Genomic DNA, 13557 nt, shown 5'->3' with positions numbered 1-13557 from the left:
ACAGTTTAGAGAGGAGAAGGACACTGGCAAGATTAATATGCTGGCCATGACCTGTGTTGGAAGGCAAGTTGCAACTGTTAAGGGGGTTAAGGAGAGGCCAAATCTGCTTTGGAATAAAGAAAAGGGCTAATTAGGGCTTCCATTGCTGTGAAGAGACACTATGACTATAGCAGTTCTTATAAAGGAACACATTTAATTGGGGGCTAGCTTACAGTTCAGAGCTTTCGTCCATTATTGCATGGTGGGAAGCATGGTGGAATTCAGGTAGACATGATGCTAGAAAGGTAGCTGAGCATTCTATATCTGGAGACTCAGGCAGCAGGAAGGAAGAGTGAGCCCCTGAGCCTTAGTTGAACCTCTGAAACTTCAAAGCCCTCATGTAACACACTTCCTCCAAGGCCTCACCTATTCTAATAAGGTCACACTTTCTCTTGGTGCCAATTCCTAGGAGCCTATGGGGCCATTTTCATTCAAATCACTGCAGGTGCCCTCTGAGCAAGACCCTACCTAACCAAGCTTCCAACTTCTGAAAGGGAAATGCTTAAGGAACTTTCTGTTCCTAAAAAGCAACAGCCAACAAGAGCTGTTGCAAATGTAATTCAAGGGGCCAGGGTCCACTCCAAACTGGCAGCTGAAATTGGCAGTGTCCTCTAAGTGGCATTGGCTTTAAAGTTATAAAAGATACAGAAGCAAAGAAGTGGTGGAATCTTTCATCAAGGTTTCCGAGTCACTGAGGCTAGGCAGTGATGGGCAGAGATGATGAAGACCCTGATAAGCCCTTTCGTGAAGCCGTGACATTGAACCGGGGATTGCATTAGAGACCTCAAGATGTTGAAGATGCCAGAGCCATGGGCTATCGACCAAAGAAAGCTGCACACAGGGAGCGGAACCAGCCCAGGAGAGAGGCAGACAGCAAAGCAGGGATGGCAGGGCCAACGAAACCTTTTGACATCAGATGTAGAGTACAGGATTTGGAGCTTGCCCTGCTGTGTTGAGGCCATGCTTGGGCCAGTATTTCCTCACCATCCCCATTTTCCTCCATTCTGGAATGGTAATATATGTTCTGTGCCATTGTATGTTGGAAGTATTTGATTTGCTTTTTGTTTTTATAGGAGTTACAACTAAGAGATTGCCCAGAGTCTCAGAAGAGACTTTGAACTTTTAAACAGTGCTGAGACTAAAAAAGACTGCGGAGACTTTTGAAGTTGGACTAAATGCATTTGTATTATATGGTCACAAGACTATGGGGATCAGGGGGTGGAATGTGGTACTTTGAGTGAGATGACCCCCACAGTCCAGGCATTTGAGTACTTAGTCCCCAGCTGGTGCCTGTTTGGGGAAGATTAGGAGGTGTGGTTTGTTGGAGGAGGTGTGCCACTGGGGATGGGTCTTGAGGTTTCAAAAGACCAGCACCATTTTGAGTTCTCCCTGCTTGTTGCTTTTGTCTTTATGAGCGCTCAGCTGTTCCTTCCGGCTGCCACGTCTGTCTGTTGCCGCTCTTTCCCCCTGTGGCGGTGATAGACTCTAACCCTCTGGAGCCGTTTGTGAGCCCAAACAAAGCCTTCCTTCTCTAAGTTGCCTTGGTCCTGGTGTTCCCTCACAGCAACAGAGGAGGAACTAAGACAATCACATGCATAATGATGGGATCTACATTTAATTGTACTCACAGGTTCAGCCCATACCCAAAGGGAAAGAGACCATCTAAACATGTGAAAATTGGCGTAGGGGGTGGGGGGATCTTAGAGTTCTTCCTGCCAGACTCCACATCTTTGTAGATATAATATTCTAAAGTTAACCCAGCAGTGTGAGTGGCAGGCTAGTAGTTACCTAGCACCCAGATGTTAGTAGATTCACGGGCATCGGAAAATCCCCAGACCTCGCCTCATCACAGTGGTCCCCTGTCTAGGTAGCGGATACCTGGCAGTTAGCTCTGCTGTCTGCTGGGTTGCCTGCGGGGAGCCTGGGACTCTGGTGGGACTTGTTAGAGCAGAATTCTGGGCTTTACCCCCAGAGCATTTGATTTAGCAAGTCTGGGGTGAGGCCTAGGCGTGTGCATTTGTCAGTACTGGTTTTGAGAGAGACCTTGCTGTCTGGTCCGGCTGACCTAGAACTCACGATTCTCTTTCCTCTTCCTCCCAACCGCCGGCATTGCAACTGTGTACACCAGCATGCTAAACAAGAACAGCCATTGTGTTTCTGGGCCCACATTGGCAACCACTGTTCCAGGACTTACTTTTCATCTGAAAAAAGGAAAGGGTAAGCACAGAAAAGGCAGACATGTGTTCTTAAATGTAGAACTCTCTCCTCCACTAGATGCAAGAATAGTCACATGGTCTCCCTAGGACACAAGAGGAACTCGAAATGTATGTGCCCCTGTGTATTGATGTCAACTGTGTATCGTGAAAGCAGACGGACACAAATTTTGGTGGAAGAGTTGGCTCCCTCTGTGTTACCCCCTGAGCTAGAGTTGCTGGGAATTGACCAAGTTATGTGACCCAAAAGACTCAAGTGGATACTATCAAGACTCAAGGCTTAAAAGTTGAAGAAATCTTTTTGCGCTACGAAGTCCGCAGCACAACTATTTCTATGGGACACAGTCTGACTGTGGACTATCTCACCTGGCCTGATCCTAGAGGTTCCCACATTTTGGTTACAAATTTTGAAGGACACGTTTCTTGACTCTTAGAGGAAAGGCCACTGATTTCAGGACATAGCCTCATACCAACAGTCAGACCACACTGAAGAGTCACATCCCCAAAGGCACATCACTGTGGATAACCCACCCTACCCAGCCAGGTCTCAGGGTTGTTGAGTCACCCACTCTTCCGCTGCCACGCCCTGCAACAGCGAAACAGTGACTTTCGTCGGCCTTGTATCTATTTACCCTCAGTCTCTGATTCTTCTCTAGACCCTCTGAGCACCAACTGAACTTGGGGGACAAGACACCTCTGCCTAGACCGGTCATACTCTAACCCATTGTTGCTAACACACCTTTGGTTTTTCTCGTGGAGGAAGCAGGTCTCGATGAACCTCTGCCTCTTGCTCCAACCTAGTTTTCTCCTTGACAAATGGCATCCATCACTCAAGCAGACGGTCACTGCATAGTGTAAAATTTGGAAATTGTCACTCATGGTAGAAGGGTTGCCAACTTCTTGAGTCTGAGAGTGATGGAGCACCCGGAAATGAAAGGCAGGTGCCTTTCCATTTCGCATGTGGGGAAATATTAAAAGCGCATAAGAATTGTAATGCCACAAGAATAATTAGGCCACTGCTAGCAGGGATCCAGAATGCGAAAGAGTGTAATTCAGGCTTAGAATTCATAGCACATAAGGTCAGGTAATGGCAAGACAGCTCTTCATTACTGTTCTTCATTATTTCATCGAGCACAGTTTTTCGACTCAGCTATGTACGCTGAGTCATGAGGCTCCCTGGCAAGCTTCAATTGATAGGTTTACAGGGCCATAGAAACAGAGTGGAGGGGGAATGATTAACCATGATGATTTGGCGGCCTTCCAGATACAAACTGATTATACCAGAAGGTTCGTTGCAAATTCTGTCATGTGGTCAGTGAAAATGACTCCTGGCATCAGAAAGCCTGGCTGTGGTGCTCAACATTGTCAATCAGTGGTGGGGTGGGGTGGGGTGGAGTAGGGTGGTCAGCTTTCCTCCCTGGCCCTTGCACTTCTCATCCTGGGGATTTCCAAGGTCCTTTTTCACTCACACATCTTCTGGATCAGGTAGATTTCAATTACAAATTTACAAAATTGCCTTTCTTGCTAGCATCATTGCAGCTACCAATAGGTAGCTAAAGCCATACCCACTTGGTGACTGAAATAAATAAATAAATAAAGCACACTTGTTGAGTGTGGAGGTCTAGAAGTAAATTTATTATTATCGTTATTGGTTATTGTTGTTATTATTGTTAGTGAGTGTGTATAAGTGGAGGTCAGAAAACAGCTTTTGGGAGTCCGTTCTCTTTTTCCATGTAGGTTCTGGGGACTGAAACTAGGTTGTCAGTCTTGGCAGCAAGCACCTTTACCCATCTTGTTGTCCCCAGTATAAGTCAAGGGCCAGTGAGATGACTCTGTGCACACTCACACACACATGCACACACACACTAATGATAAATGAAAATAAGAAGTGATTCACAAACCCCTTTTCTGATAGGAGCTTTAAAAACATCTTTTCCAATTCTTTTTTGTTTCTTAAGACAGGGTTTCTGTGTAGCTTGGGAACCTGTCCTGGAACTCGCTCTTGTAGACCAGGCTGGTCTCAAACTCACAGCGATCCACCTGCCTCTGCCTTCCGAGTGCTGGGATTAAAGGTGTGTGCCACCACCACCTGGCTTCTAATTCTTACCTCAGTCCTTTTGTGATGGTTCTGAGGGATTCCTGGGTAGCTGGGGAGACACCATTTCTGGGCATGTCTGTGAGAATGGTTTTGCAGGGGACTGGTATGTTAGTTGGTGGACTAATATACCAGTTAGTTGTTGACATAACCAGTATGTTAATTGAGTGAGGAAAGTATAAGTCTTTAGTGTGGAGTGGGCCTCAACCAATTAGCAGGGACCCCAGAGAACAAAATCCTCAGGGAAAGGCAAATTCACTCTTTCTCTGCAGAGGCAGAATTCCCCATTTGCTCTTAGATATCAGACTTTGGGTTTACCCACCTTTGGACTCCAGGATTTGTACCAGCTGCCTTCCAGTCAAGTCCTTTGGTCTTAAGCTAAGAGTTCCATCATTGACTACCTGGTTCTCAGGCCTTCAGACTTGGACTGAGCTGGAGCATCTGCCTCTTTGCTTTGCTAGTTTGTAGATGGTCTGCTGAGAAACCCCTCAGACTTTGTAAGCTAGTTATCTGTCTGTCTGTCTGTCTGTCTGTCTGTCTGTCTGTCTGTCTACCTATCCATCCATCTCTATCATTATTCCCTTTGTGTTATTGGTTCTGTCTCTCCGGAGAACTCTGGAATATACCGATGAAGTAGATAGCATTACCCTAATTTACAGACAGGAATGCTGAGACTCATACTGAACCAACTGATCAGGACACTTAACTACATAATGGTTTTACTCTGTACTGTCTTTGATCAATGACTTAACGCACTACTGAAGTGCTAACGTTTCATTGTGACGCACACTTCACACTCATATGCTTGGATATTGGAACTTCAGGGGGAGGTACTGTTTTGGGAAGTTGTGGAGTCTTTGGGACCAGGGGCCTAATTGGTGAACAAGAGTCTCTAGGGTCAAGTCTTGAATATTATACCCACCTCTGGCTCCTGCCTGCACTTTTTACTTCCTGGTGGGCTACAATGGAGGAATCTCTGCCAATGATCTTACTGCCCTGCTTCCCTGCCAGGAGGAGCTGAGACCCTCTGAAATTATGTGTCTCAACAAGTCCTTTCCCTGATGCTGCTTCTGTTGGGTATTTTTGTCACAGTGATCAGGAAAGTGATTAATATAGAAAGCAAAAGCAAGACAATTTGCAGGTCAAAACCAGCAGAAGAGGTAGGAAGGACAGCGCAGTTTCACCCAGCATGCTGCACACTCTTGTCAGAAATTGTAACACACTATGTAGCAGGACCCAGGGCACTGGCTAGCTCTTATGATTACAGCATTTTAAAATTCAACCTAAAAATGTAAACTAGTGTATTTTTCTGTCAGAGATACTTAAGGAATGAATCTCAGTATCATGACCAGAGATCTCAGCAACTGGTGGATTTCATATTTGCTTATATAAATAAATTTTTATTTCTAGTTCTAATCAAGATAACCCCAGATCCCATTTTCCACAGTTATCTAGAAATAAACAAATATTTATTTGAATGAATAGATGAGCACACAGGAAATTGACAGAGGCTGTGAATGAAAGGAGAACTGAAAAGTAGGCCAGCCTGTGGATAACATGGTGCGCTGACAGAAAGTCTGAAGGGCTGGAGACACTGACTCAAAACTCTAGGGCCTTGGAAAATTTAATATTCCCTTTGGATGGGGCGGGGTGCGGTCAAGAACTGATGTCTTAAGTTTATGTATAGCAGAAGTCGGATCTAAGAGCCGTTCCGTCCTGCTGGAGCCATCCATGTAAGGCTAGGCAAGGAGAACTCTACCCCGTGACCTGGACGGTGTGTCTCTTTTGTCCTAGACTGAATGAAAAAAGAAAATCTTGGAAAAAGTTTTTGACCTATATCTTCTGAAGGCTTGGAATTGAATATATATTACTTGTGCTTTCTAGGAAGCCTCAATCAAACTAAGTAATTTTTATAAGAATGATAAGGGAGCCCCAGAGAGCTGATCAAAAACAAACAAGTGTCACAGAAAGACATCCCATCAATTAGGATTCTAATAAGTCTGCACAAAAAACCCTACTTATGACGAGGGCATAATTCAAAACTATAAAATCAAAGAAGAAACAACCGATCATGAGCAAGAACTGCAGGATTAAATACTCACAAACTTTAGATAACAATGTATTAGAGATCATAAAATGAGCACATTTTGAAATGACTCAAGACATAGATACAGAAACACAAGAAATAGACAGTATGATAAAGAACCAGTATGTGTGAAAAGGCTAAATAAACATATGATCATCAAGATACAAACCTCTATGCATGTGTTAAACAGAAATTACTAAACCAACAATGTTGGAGAATTACCCAGGATGCAATACAGAGAAATAAAACTAAAAAAAAGGGAGGTGAAAGATGTGGAGGATAGACCAGACCCTTCCAAATACAACTAATAGGAACCCAGAGATCCAGAATAGAAAGAATGTTGGGGAAACAAACAATAATGACTTAAGAGGGATGAAGCGATGATCATCAATTCAAAATGCACTAACCCCCAACAGAACACATGTACTGGTACACACCTTTATTTGTTCCTAGCATTCAGGAGGCTGAGGCAGGCAGATCTCTATGAGTTAAAGGTCAGCTTAGTCTACATAGAGAGTTCCAAGCCAGTTAGCCTCTTTAAAAAATTAAAACCTATCCACATTATAGTAAAATTCCCCCAAAGAAAGAACATTTTAAAACTAATCAGAAAGGAGGGATGGATTATTGGGGTCTGGAGGGATGGTTCAGTGGTTAAGAGCATGTACTATTCTTGCTAAAGACCCAAGTCTGTTTCCCAGCACCCCATCAGATGACTCATGACTGCCTGTAACTCCTGTACTCATATGTACACACGCAACACACAAAGACATGATAAAAAATAGCATAAATCTCAGTTCTGGAGAGATGGCTCAGCAACTAAGAGCAGTTTTTGCTCTTGTAGGGGGCTGGACTTTGGTTCCCAGCTCTCATATACCTGTTAATGACTATCCATAGCTTCAGTTTCAGAGGATCTGACATTCCCCTCTGGACTCCACAGGTACTAAATCACAATGCAGGCAAAATACCCATACACAGAAAATACAAGCAAGCAAGTAAGCAAGCAAACAAACAAAAAACAGAAAAAATGAAACAAAATAAAAACCTTTAAAAAATAATAACATAACATTGGCAGAATTCTTACCAGCGACTATAAAATCCAGAAGATGGAATTCTAACTTCAAACTACAGAGTGAAAATAATTTGCCTAAAATTGCATAATTTGTTACATGATTAGTCAAGAGGAAAGGTGGAGTTAACATGCTCTCAGACAGAGAAGAACTGTCTGCCATTAACAGATCATTGTTAACAAGACTCTTAAAACTTGTGCTCCTGGTATTGATATAAAAACAGACAGGAGGACCAATGGAACTGAATACAAGACCCGGATATTAATCCACACACCTTCGAACACCTGAGTTTTGACAAAGAAGCAAAAAATATCAAATGGAAAAAAGAAAGCGTATTTAACAAGTGGTGCTGGCATAACTGAAGATCAACATTTGAAGAATGAAAATAAACCCATATCTATCGCCATGCACAAAACTCAAGACAAAATGGATCAAAGACCGCAACATAAAGCCAGCCACACTGAACCTTATAGAAGAGAAAGTGGGAAGTACACTTGAACACATTGGCACAGGGAACCACTTCCTAAATATAATCCCAGTAGCACAGACACTGGGAGAAACAATTAATAAATGGGACTTCCTGAGGCTGAAAAACTTCTGTGAAGTAAAGTCACACAGTCAACAAAACAAAATGACAACCTACAGAATGGGAAAAGATCTTCACTAACCCCACATCAGACAGAGGTCTGATCTCCAAAATATGCAAAGAACTCAAGAAATTGGTCATCAAAAGAACAAATAATCCAATAAAAAATGGAATATTTTTTTTTTACTAAACAGACGTAAACAGAGGAATCTAAAATGGCTAAAAAGACACTTAAAGAAATGTTCAACATCCTTAGTCATCATAGAAATGCAAGTCAAAACAACTCTGAGATTTCATCTTACACCTGTAAGAATGGCCAAGATCAAAAACACTGATGACAGCTTATGCTGGAGAGGTTGTGAGGAAAAGGGAACACTTCTGTATTGCTGGTGGGAATGAAAGCTGGTACAACCCCTTTGGATGTCAGTGTGGCGATTTCTCAGAAAATTAGGAAACAACCTTCCTCAAGACCCAGTAATACTACTTTTGGGTATATATCCAAAGGATGCTCAATTGTGCCACAAGGACACGTGTTCAACTATGTTCATAGCAGCATTGTTTGTCATAGCCAGAACCTGGAAACAACCTAAATGCCCCTTGATTGAAGAATGGATAATGAAAATGTGGTACTTTTACACAATGGAGTGCTACACAGTAGAAAAAATAATGACATTTTGAATTTTGCAGGCAAATGGATGGAGCTAGAGAACATCATTTTGAGTGAGGTAACCCAGACCCAGAAAGACAATTATCACATGTACTCACTCATAAGTGGTTTTTAAGCATAAAGCAAAGAAAACCAGCCTACAAATCACAATCCCAGAGAATCTAGACAACAAGAAGATCCTAAGAGAGATATACATGGATCTAATCTACATGGGAAGTAGAAAAAGACAAGATCTCCTGAGTAAATTTGGATCATGGGGACCATGGGAGAGGGTTCAAGGGAAGGGCAGAGGCTGAGAGGGGAGCAGGGGAAAATGTAGAGCTCAACAGAAATCAATAAAAAAAACTTGTGCTCCATACAAAAAAAGAAATAGACCCCAGAAGGTGTGTGATGTGGGATGCTCTGTTAAATAAGTAAGTTGGTAAGCATAGACTTGTGAGATAATAGCAGTGCCATGTAATTTAAAGGATGAAAACAAGACAGTATTGAAATGGAACCATGGTAACATGATCTTAAGGCAGATCAGTGGAACTAAGTGCCCCAAGGTTTTCCTTGAATTGTACATAAAGAGAGGAAACACAACTATGTATTAACTCAAACTTTGTTATGCTTAATATGTATATGAAAAAATAAATGTCACATTAAACATAGAGGCATAAAGTGTCTGGTTTCCAATCTAGTAGTGATAAAAGAGAATAAAGGAAAGCCAAGTGTGATGGCTAATCTTGATTGTCCTCTTTACACATCTGGAGGAGGGACCTCAATGAAGGAATTGCCTCCACCAGGGCAGCTTGTGCCCCTGTCTGTGGGACCTGTTTTAGATTAATGATGGATGCAAAAATAAGCCGCCCACTTGTGGGTGGTACTACTCCTGGGCAGGTGGCCCTGGGTTACACTGGAAAACTGGCTAGATATGAGCAGGGAGAGTAAGCCAGGTAGCAGCTCTCCTCTATGGCCTCTGCTTCAGTTCCTGTCTCCGGAGTCCCGCCTTGAGTTCTTGCCCTGAGTTCCCCTGATGATGAATGGTGACTATAAATCAATTTTTCATCATACTGTTTTTATCACAGTAACAGACGGCAAAACTAGGACATCAAGTAATATAGTGGAAAAAGTGGAGGACAGAAAAAGAATCATGGTAAATAGGACAAGGTAAGATGGCACATAGGAACATAGTAAATCATGGGCAAAAATAAATGGCTTAAATACTCTAGTCCCGGCTAGTCACAATGGGACGTTCCTGGCAGGCAGATCTCCTGAGCCCAGGTATTTGGGGCCAGTCTGGGCAGCATAGTGAGAGCCCAAGAGATTAACAACACACAATGACAATGACTCTGGATGTGATGCTCATGATCTCAGTACAGTCACTGAGCACTGGAAGCTGAGATGGGAGGATCACACCTCAGAACTTCCAAACCTGCTAGACTTATATATCAGGATTTTGTATCATAAATGAAACAAATGACCTCCTTGAACCTCCAGTTATGAAATATGTGGAAATAAAGAACGACTGAGTTACTAAGATTTCATAACTTAAATAAATAACTCTATAAAAATATAAGAGATCCCTTTCTTCCAAGTACATTCATGTTACTCTTAAGCAAAGTTCTAAAGCAGAAACAGAGTAGTGGGGTAGTAGGTAGAAAATAGGAGGATGTTAGCATGTCATGGTGCTGTTGCCCCTTCCTCTCCTCCTCAAAATTAGTTAATAGAAATGGAAAATAAGTTGGTTAAATTAATTCCTCATGGCAATTACAATAAATATAAGTGGATCAAATTTTCTGGTTGAAACCATCTTCCTATTGTCTGATTTCATTTCTTTTGTTTTCTTAAACCTGAATGATATAGAATATAGAACTTCCCTGGTTATTCATATTTTTGCTTTCTGTAGTTTTAGTTACCTGTGATCATTCATGTTCTGTAAACATTTGAAAAATGCCAGGAATAAGCAATTCATGATTTGTAAATTTTGTTATTATGAGTAGCAGGATGGAATCTCAGCTTCTCTTATCCATCCTGGTCAGTGTGAAAATCATCTACATATTGATAGCACATCTAATACTGTCTAGCATATCCAGACTGCCTACATTATATACCCATTAATCACTTAGTGGCCTCAGTTATTGGATGGACCCTGGTGGTATTGTGATACTTGTGTTCAAGTGATCCTCAAATTATGCTGGGTCACAATGCCTGTATCTTTCACCTTATTTCATTTCATCATGAAGGCATTCTACCATCTCATCAAAGAAAGGGGACCACAGCACAATATGATATGATATGAGGTCAGGAGAGAAAGCTAGAGAACATCCATACAACTGTTAGTTACTACAGTATATTATTATAATTGCTCCATTTCATTAAGTAGTATTATTCTTTTCTGTGGCTTATTTATAAATGGCACATATGTATAAAAAAAGGGGGGACTCCTGTAGCTAAAAGAAAATGAATAGGAAAAAAAGGAAATGAAGTTGGAATGGAAAATTTAATATCTTACAAAATGGAATATTCAAGTCAATAGCACCACAAATGAAAAATGAAAGGTGGAACATACTTGGGGAAGGAATTATAGATCTAGAATATGTAAAAATTATGAATACATTTATGTAACAGAATTTATTAAGTGTATATGATATATTCATCATTGTTCTTGGTTGAAATAATATAGCACATACCAAAGCAGTCAAAAACATGTCTCTTCATTGTAATTTACAGTCTATGCAATTATCAACATTGCTGCAAGCATTTCAAGCATCAATGGGCAGGACTAAAGAACATAACAGATAAGCCAGGAGATGTAGACAGAGATCCTCAGAAACCAGGAGGTGTAGATGGATATGTTAAGAGTTCTTTCTCTGAAAACTAGTGAATAATAAAGATGATAGAAACTGGAGCTGGAGAGCTGGCTCAGTGGCCAAGAGCATTGACTGCTCTTTCAGAATTCTGGGTTCAATTCCCAGCACCCACATAACATCTAACAACTGTCTGTAACTCCACGATCTCTGTTACCCTCACACAGACATGCAGGAAAAATAACAATGCAAATGAAAGTAAATAGAAAATTTTTCAAAAAAGATGAAAAAATCAAGCTGCTGGAGATTTGGACCAAACAATGAATGAACTTTAATGGATTTCAGGAAAATCTGACACACTTTTTGAATGCATATAATACATTTTCAAAAAAAGAAAGAACATAACATACCATGAAGGCAATATGAGCATATCCCAGAGTCTTAATCTCATTCAGAGTTCAGGCTCTTTGACTTTTAGTCCAGGTACTTCTTTGCAGGGAGAGCTTTTGGAAGGCAAACCAGGAGAAGATGGAAGGACTGTTTTCTGCTAACCTTCTGCCTTCCTGGAGCAAAAACACAATCAAAATGGTGCTACCCACAACCTAGAGCCATGGAGAGGACTGTCCCTCTTCTCCCACAGTGGGTATCTTCTGTTGGCCCCTAGTTATTTATTTTACTTTATCTTGGTCTATATTCTTCTCCCATGGATTACATCCTGGCCATAGTTTCTCCTTCCTCCAGTCCTTCCAGTCTCTTCTCCCCACAACCTCTCCTCTCCCCTTGATCCACTGCTCCTCTGTTTCCCTTCAGAAAAGAGCAGGCAATGATAGCAACTGAACACAATATGACAAGATGCAACAAGACTAAGCACATACCCTCATATCAAGACTGGGCAAGGCAACCCAGTAGGAAAAAAGGGGTCCTATGAGCACGCAAAAGAGTCAGAGATACCCCCCCCATTCTCATTATTAGAAATGCCATAAGAACCCCCAATCTATACAACCATAACATATATGCAGAGGACCTAGGTCAGACCCATACAAATTCCCTGCTTGTCACTTCAGTCTCTGTGAGCCCCTGTGAGTCCTGCACAATTGATTCTGTGGACTGTGTTCTTGTGGTGTCCTCGACCTTTCTGGATTCCACAACCCTCCCTCCCCTCGTCTGCAGGACTCCTCAAGCTCCACCTAATGTTTGGCTGAGGGTCTCTGCATCTGTCCTCATCAGTTGCTGGATGAAGCCTCTCTGATGACAATTGCACTAGGCTGTGGTCTATGAATATAGAAGAATAACATTAGTCTCTGTACTATCCAGCTTCAGGTTCCTGGTCATCCAAGAGGGTCAGGCATGGACGCTCTCTCATGTGGACGTCCATTGGTTGGCTGCTCCCACAAGTTCTGCACTATTCTTACTCCAGCACATCTTGCAGGCAGGACAGATTGTAGGTTGGAAGTTTTGTGGCTGGGTTGATGCCCGACTCCCTCCACTGGAAGCCTTGTCTGGTTATGGAATAAAGCCAGTTCTGGCTCTGTATCCTCATTCACTAGGCTCACCCTCATAGATCCCAGGGACTTTCTATTGTACTGGGTTCTAATATTGCCACCCTCCTAAATGCCACCCAACTCCACTTGTCTCTCCTTGTATTCTCTCCTTCCACCCCTCCTCCCCTTCTCTTGATACCTCCTGTTCCCATCTTGACCTACTCACAGCCTACATGCGAAATCTATTCACTTTCCCCTTCCTAAGGGGACACATGTGTCGCCCCATGAGCCCTCCCTGTTACTTTGCCTCTCTGACTCTGTGGAGTGTAGTGTAATTATCCTTTCCTTAACAGCTAATATCCACTTATAAGTGAGTACATATGATTATCTTTCTGAGTCTGAGTTGCCTCACTCAGGATGACTTTTTTCAAGTTCCATCCATTTGCCAGCAAATTCCATGATGCCATTTTTTAAAAAGCCGGATAATAATCCATTGTGTAAATGTGCCGTTTGCACTCCCACCAGCAATGGAGG

Source organism: Myodes glareolus, chromosome X (assembly GCF_982192425.1).
Source record: "Myodes glareolus chromosome X, mMyoGla1.1, whole genome shotgun sequence".
NCBI lineage: Eukaryota > Metazoa > Chordata > Mammalia > Rodentia > Cricetidae > Myodes > Myodes glareolus.
The sequence above is the reverse complement of the archived record's forward strand: the minus strand, read 5'-3'. Positions refer to the sequence as shown.